This window comes from Cyprinus carpio, chromosome B4, assembly GCF_018340385.1.
Source record: "Cyprinus carpio isolate SPL01 chromosome B4, ASM1834038v1, whole genome shotgun sequence".
Taxonomy (NCBI): domain Eukaryota; kingdom Metazoa; phylum Chordata; class Actinopteri; order Cypriniformes; family Cyprinidae; genus Cyprinus; species Cyprinus carpio.
Genome location: NC_056600.1, coordinates 31,299,786 through 31,307,311, shown reverse-complemented (window position 1 = coordinate 31,307,311; position 7,526 = coordinate 31,299,786). Strand labels below are relative to the sequence as shown.

Here is a 7,526-nt window from a genome sequence, read left to right as displayed (position 1 = left end):
GGTCTAGTGATAATAATAATATGGGCTGCGGGAAAATAATGAATAAAAAGAGTAGGGCTGCTGTGAGTGCAGGCATGTTTCAACCCAGTAACATGAAAACACACCGTTCCTCTCAGCCAAAAAACAGACCGAGTTCAGTTCAGCTGGAGGGGGCTGGGGTTTTTGGGGTAGTTCTGTATAGCTTGTGGGGGTCGAGATAAAGGTATGAATTTCTTGTCTTTCATATGGACAGTGTCTTATGAGGGTTTCAAACTTGCAGAACAGGTTTTAGGACATAGAGTTTCAAAGGGGATTAGGCTATTGTGTGCAAACTTTTTTTCCTACCAAACGCCAAACTAATAACATTGTCAGCATGAAAAGGTATAATTGCTGCTTTCTGCTGTGCAAATTTTGTTTGTGATGAAAATAACAGTACATTTTTGTCAGTTATTTTATCTACAGATCGATGCATTACTTACAGATTTCAAAATCTGATACAGATGAAGTAGCACTGTAAAATTAAATTTGTTTGAATGCATTATTGCGACAGCGATTGCGTGTGAATGTGCTGTATCTGTTTAAATCATGCTTTAACCTGAAAATAATCAGTAAAAGGAAGACAAACTCCTTGAGAACTAGCCTGTAACATCCCGCTCGACTATTGCCGTCATTACAATCTTTTGATCGGAGAGATTATGTGTATCAAGCTATAGCTAAATATCAAGCTATAGCTAAATCATGTGAATTCTTGCTAAATATGCAGTTATATAACGGGCTGTTGGCATGAATTGTACTCGTGATGGAGCGGTGCTGGTGCGAGTGAAAACCACGACGCTCACGACTGCTCATACTGTGCTCGGCAGTGTGTCTCAAACGCGCGGGGGAGGGTTGAGCCCAATCAGAACTACGAGCCCTGAGTGGAGAATCCGCCGTTTTATTTTGTTTCCCATACAATATTTTTTAGAGTGTGAAATATAAATTTTCACAGATTGTAGCTTATTCATGAACAATATATTGAAGTTTTTCTAAATCCCAAACAGAGAGTCCAGACATAAGTAAAGTATCCGTTTATGAACATGTTTTATAGGCTTTTTTTACAGACGTGACAAAAAACACAAGAGTTTTTATATATTTTGTAGACTTTGTGATTTAAAATGCACAAACCAGAAGCACAATATCTGCAGAGAAGTGTTGGCCATTCTCAAAACATAGAATATTGATTTTATTTCAATTTTCGTTTTTGTGTTTCAGAGGAAAAATCATTGTTAAGGCATCTCTCCATTACGGACCGTTCTGAAAGAAGAATTTATGCAAACGCGTATAAAATGCTTTAAAAACTTTAACAGCGATGTCTAGAGGGTATTTAATAGATCTGCCTCCCACGTAAGATTTTTCTAGTTACTAGTCATTCATTTGTCATTATTCAACTAATCACAGCTTTATATTAAATTTACATCTATAATCCATTATGAGCCTTAATATATTCCACGCTCAAGACATGAATTAAGTTTGCCCCAAAGCACAGGCAGAAGTAGCCCAATAATTGTGAAAAAGGAGACATTTTAATTATTTATTAATAAACAAATGTTTTCTTGTTGGCTGCAAGATGAAATTCACAGTGCTGGCTCTCTCCAGAGAGAGGCTCGCGCCTTTAGAGAGAAATGCAACGTTCACAGATTACATAATGCTTTAATTTTGAATTGATTCGTTTAACCTTCTTATGTCCTTTGGGGTCTATATGACCCCAATCGACTTTTCTTTAGCTAAAAAAAAAAAATGGTTCCATACATCTCAGTGGAATAAAATTATCTATCTATACACACAAAAAAACTGGGCTTGATTTGGTTGTTCTAAAGGTGTGTAAAAAAAAAAAAAAGTTGTGTTTATGAAATTTGGTGTCAGTTATGACCTTTGTTGTCAAATAGAGGGAAAATGGAAAAAATGATTTTTTTTTTTTTTTTTTTTTTTTGTCAAAATGTTTTTTTTTTTTTTTTGAAAAAAAATCCAGTATAAATCTGAAAATTTCTACATTTAAATCAAGGTCTCGTCCTAGAGCATAAACACAAAGTGGAACGAACTTTCTATCTCATACACACACACGCACACATACACACAAACACACACATGTGTGTGACTGCAACAGAGAGCATTTTTATAGAAATTGACAAATAAAATTAACAAACCTGGCATAAATTTAAAAAAAATTCTATTTAAATCAAGGTCTGGTCCTAGAGCATAAACTCAAAGTGGAACAAACTTCTCTTACACACACACACACACACACACAAAAGTTCTGACTGCCACAGGGAGCATTGGTATTGAATTTAGCAAATAAAATCAGCCACAAATGCAGAACAAAGATAAAAGGGGTGAAATCTAATGCACACACACACACACACACACACACACAGAGAGACATGTACACTCAAACAAAGACACACACAGGTGTGACTTCCACAGACAGCATCTATATGGAATTTGTCAAATGAAATCAATCAAAAATGTAGAACACGTGTGAGTGAGAGCTAATGCATGCACGCACACCCATGCAGAGAGAGCAAGAGAGAGATTAAACAGATGAAAGACAACTGACCTTTTGCACTTTGAGAAAGTTTACTCTGAGATGTAAGAGCTGCAACTTTGTTTTGAAAACAAATAAATTGTTCCCAGTCGAAAGGTATAAAAGAGGGTCTTTGGTGTCGTGCACACAGTTCATTCTGTGCTGGCAGTATGGAAAAGAGGTACACTCTCCTGGAGACCCTGGATCACCTGCTTCATTCCAGTGAAACTGAATCAGGCCAGGATGACACTGAAGCAGAGAATTCTGAGCCAGATGACTGCAATCCCCCTGAAGATAATACAGGGTTGGAAGAGGAATCGGATGAGGACTATGAGGCAGCAGTTGCAGACCAAACCTATGACTCTAAAAATGGAAAAATAACCTGGACTACTTCTCCACCTCCACAGGGGCCAGGGAGAGCTTCAGCTGCACAAGTGATAAAGCTGACCCCAGGACCCACAAGGTATGCATGTTCTCGCATAGAGAACATAAAGTCATCTTTTTTGTTATTTTTTCCATCAACAATCCAAAGAATCTTAGTGGAAATTACTAATTTGGAAGGAAATCGTGTGTTTGGTGATGACTGGAGGAATGTGGACTGGACAGATATTGAAGCATATATTGGTCTGCTCCTTCTTGCGGGAGTTTATCGCTCCAACAATGAGGCCCTGTCCAGTTTGTGGGAGGCCGAAACTGGGCGTGCAATTTTTGGGCTGTCATGTCGCTAAGAAGATTCAGAACATTGTCAAAAGTAATTCGATTCGATGACAGGGCCACAAGACCTGCTCGGCGCGAAAGTGACAAGCTGGCACCCATACGTGATGTGTGGAATTTATGGGTTGAGCGTCTCCCACTAATGTTCAACCCTGGCCAGGACATAAGAGTGGATGAGTGCCTGGTGCCATTTCGAGGTCGATGCCCGTTCAAACAGTACATGCCCAGCAAGCCGGCGAAATATGGGATAAAAATCTGGGCAGCATGTGATGCCAGGACAAGCTATGCATGGAACATGCAAGTTTACACCGGCAAGCCTCAAGGTGGACAGCCAGAAAAAATCAAGGTATGCGTGTGGTCCTTGATTTGACCACTGGACTCCAGGGACAAACAGTAACGTGTGATAATTTCTTCACATCCTATGCCCTTGGCCAGGAACTCCTGAGAAGAAAGCTGACAATGGTTGGCACAGTTCGGAAAAACAAGCCTGAACTCCCACCTGCTCTTCTGGCAACAAGAGACCGAGCTGTGTTTTCCTCCCTCTTTGCTTTCACTGAGACACACAGTCTTGTGTCATACTGCCCCAAAAGGGGTAAAAATGTGCTGCTGATGAGCACATGCCACAAAGATGCCAAAGTGATATCATCTTGGATTATAATCACTGTAAAGGCGGAGTTGACAACCTTGACAACGTATTTACAAATTTTATATTTTGATGCATTATTTTGCTCATTTTTATTTAAAGTTGGTGACAGAGTGAGTGACATTTCATTTGCTAACAGATGGTTGCAAGCTATGGTGCAAGGCGTAAAACAAATCGTTGGCCAGTGGTTGTCGTCTCTACCATCCTGGATGTATCTGCCATAAATGCATTTGTGGTGTGGAGGGAGGTAAATCCATCATGGGAGAGAGGGAAGAATTTCAAAAGGAGGCTCTTTCTGGAAAAGCTGGGGAAAGCTCTGGTGTCCCCTCACATGGAGCGATGACAACACCTGCCTCGTGCACCGACATCTACAGCAATACTGAAGAGAAAACAAGATTCTTCCAATGCTCCAGGGCCCTCCACTGAACCTCCACCATCCAAAAGAAAAAGGTGTCAGGTTTGTCCACAGGCCGAGGATACAAAAACGGATAAGCAGTGCGCAAACTGCAAAAGAGCCATATGTGCTGCTCACACCGTGCACTTGTGCCAGATGTGCGTGGACTGATTTTTGTTCATGAACATTGTTCATTCACAACAGTCTGGGCCCGGTTCCCTGATAATGCTCACTCTTAGCGCGCTAAGAAGACTCAAAAGATATATCTTACCAAAGTTGTTTATGTTCCTAAGTGTGTTCCCCGAAGTGTTCCTTAGGAAGCTTCTTAACACGCTGCCTCTTACAAAGGCGCTGTTCCTAATAAGAAAGGTGCTGAATTAGTTGGCATCGATTGCTCAGGAATCGATTTTCAACTTCACGCGAAGGTGCATTACTGTGTTAAGAAAGACAACACGTTCTATGCAAATGAAACATTCCTTAAATTATTCCAGTAACATTTATTTTAACATAGTTTAAGTTATCCGTAAAATATAGACTATTAATTAAATTATCAAATTGTCAGTAATATGTTCACACGATATGTTGTGACAGGTAGACGAACCAGGTATCCCTCGCTAATCATCCACCCTCTTTATCCCGTTGTGCCACTTGTGCCGCTTCTTGACATGGGTTTAAAAATCTTCTAAAAATTATGTAATACACTTTTATATTAATGGTAAGGTACTTTACATTCAGAATTCCCCGGATGTAATCCCCGGCATGGCGCAGAAGGGCGTTGGTGACAGTGTGGACGCACCTCCACACCGAGGTCTTGCTTAGGCCGTAGCCCTCTCCCACAACCTCGATGAAGCTCCCTGTAGCAAAAAAAACCTTAGCGCTGCAAGCAGCTGGACTTCAGGGCTTAAAGCAAAATTCCGCCGCGTTAGCCTGGCAAGCGCAGGTCTGAGAAGGTTCAGCAGCTCCATAAAGAGTTGTCTTGGGAGGCGATTTTTTAAATATAGCACGTCAGGCAAAATGTCAAAAGGGCTTGAGTTTTGACGAATAAAAAAATTGACATGGACTAAACGGCTCCGCGGCCGGCGCCGTCTTTGATTCAATACAAGGACACGTTGGATCGCTGCCATAGTGGGTCGCTTACTGGACACCACCATGCTTACCCATTTATAGATCTTAGCCATTTAGAGCCAAATTGTTTGTTAGATTTTAATTATCAAAAGTGATTGCCAATTTAAACGCTTTAATGACATTACGAAATAGCCTAGGCTAATTACCACCATATTAGTTCTGATACCAATAAAGTCAAATTCATAAATAGGCCTGTACAGAGGCGTGTCTACGTGGTGGCCAGGGGTGGCACCGGCCCCCTCTTTATAATTAAATTTTAGGCTGTTTCTATAGCGTGATACTTGACATATCGAGAGCGCATAATGTTACGTGATCCATGAAATGCGCGAGCACGAATCTCCACTTGCAAGTGGATTTCCTTCACTCACACAAAACTGGATGTGTGCTTTTAAATATACATTGAGCAAAAGCAGAGCCAATTCATAAAAGAACAAAGATTACGTGTATCAGAGGCTCGTCGGTAGGCTATTGAAGAGGAAATTCAACAAATGCTGAAGTTAGGGGTGATTGAACCATCAAACAGCCTTTGGTCCAGCCCTATCGTCATGGTCCCCAAGCCCGATGGCACCCTCCGCTTCTGCAATGACTTCCGCCGCCTGAACGAGGTCTCGGCGTTTGACGGATACCCCATGCCTCGAGTGGATGAGCTCCTCGACCGCCTGGGAAGGGCCCGCTATATTTCTACCCTGGACCTCACAAAAGAATATTGGCAAGTCCCCCTGTCCGAGACCGCCAAGCCCAAGACCGCCTTCAGTACACCCGGTGGGCACTGGCAATACCAGACCCTCCCGTTTGGCCTACACGGGGCTCCAGCCACGTTCCAGCGTATGATGGACATCTTGCTGCGGCCTCACCAGGCCTACGCCGTGGCATACCTGGACGACGTGGTCATCCACTCTGAGCGCTGGGAGGACCACCTGGACTGTCTCCGGAGGGTGCTGTTGGAGATACGTAGGGCTGGGCTCACTGCCAACCCCCGGAAATGTCACTTGGGCCTGACCGAAGCGAAGTACCTGGGCTTCCAAGTCGGAAGGGGCCTCATCCGGCCACAGGAGAAGAAGGTCGAGGCGATACGGTCTGCACCGAAACCCAGCTCAAAGACCCAGGTACGAGCGTTTTTGGGGTTGGCAGGGTACTACCGCTGTTTCATCTCAACTTCTCCTCCTTAGCCGCCCCCCTGACAGACCTGACCAGGAAGGGGCAGCCGGAAAAAGTGTGCTGGACACCTGAAGCGGAGGAGGCGTTCAAAAAGGTGAAGATGGCCCTCACCTCGGAGCCGGTCCTGCGTGCCCCGGACTTCAGCTGCCCCTTCCTGCTGCAGACGGATGCCTCCGACACGGGACTGGGAGCCGTCCTGTCCCAAGTTCAGGAAGGTGAGGAGCATCCCATCCTATACATCAGCAGGAAGTTGACCCCGGCCGAAAGGAACTACGCCGCCGTTGAGAAGGAAGCTCTGGCCATCAAGTGGGCAGTCCTGGAGCTGCGCTACTACCTCCTAGAACGGAGGTTTACTCTACTCACGGACCACGTGCCCCTCCAATGGATGGCCCGCGCCAAAGATACCAACGCTAGGGTGACACGTTGGTTCCTCGCGCTCCAGGACTTCCACTTTGAGGTACTCCATCGGGCCGGAGCGGCCAACTCCAACGCAGTTTGTCTCCCTGCCAAACCAGGACAACGCTTGGGGGGGAAGTGTGATGAGCGTCCCTATTCCACATCAGCGTTGCCCTGGTAATTCACAAGGAGCACCGGCTCGAAGCTCATCACGGGCTGATCACCAGCACCTGCCTCTCATCAACCGGGCTCCATATAAATGACGTGCACTCAGGACACGGATGAGAAGCCTCTCCACGAGCTACCCTACTGATACTGCTCTCTCCGATCTCTTCCAGACAGCGAGTGACCAGAGGACACTGCCACGAGCACCTCATGGCTTTACCCGCACCCGGACTCGAGCGAGAGCACCACGCTAGACCACCGCCTTCACCCCGTAACCCTGCACTTTATAATAAAATCCACCCTCCGGGGCTTTGCACCTGAGTTTGCTGTTGCGTGTTCCCTCCACCCCGCCACACAAGCTATAAAAAAAATAATTACGTAATGCATATGGT

General features: G+C 44.5%; 1 pseudogene; it reads left to right on the top strand.

The window, feature by feature from the left end:
- The first annotated feature begins 2,586 nt into the window (after positions 1 to 2,586).
- LOC109070486 lies at positions 2,587 to 4,908 on the top strand (annotated as a pseudogene).
- The last annotated feature ends 2,618 nt before the right edge of the window (positions 4,909 to 7,526 follow it).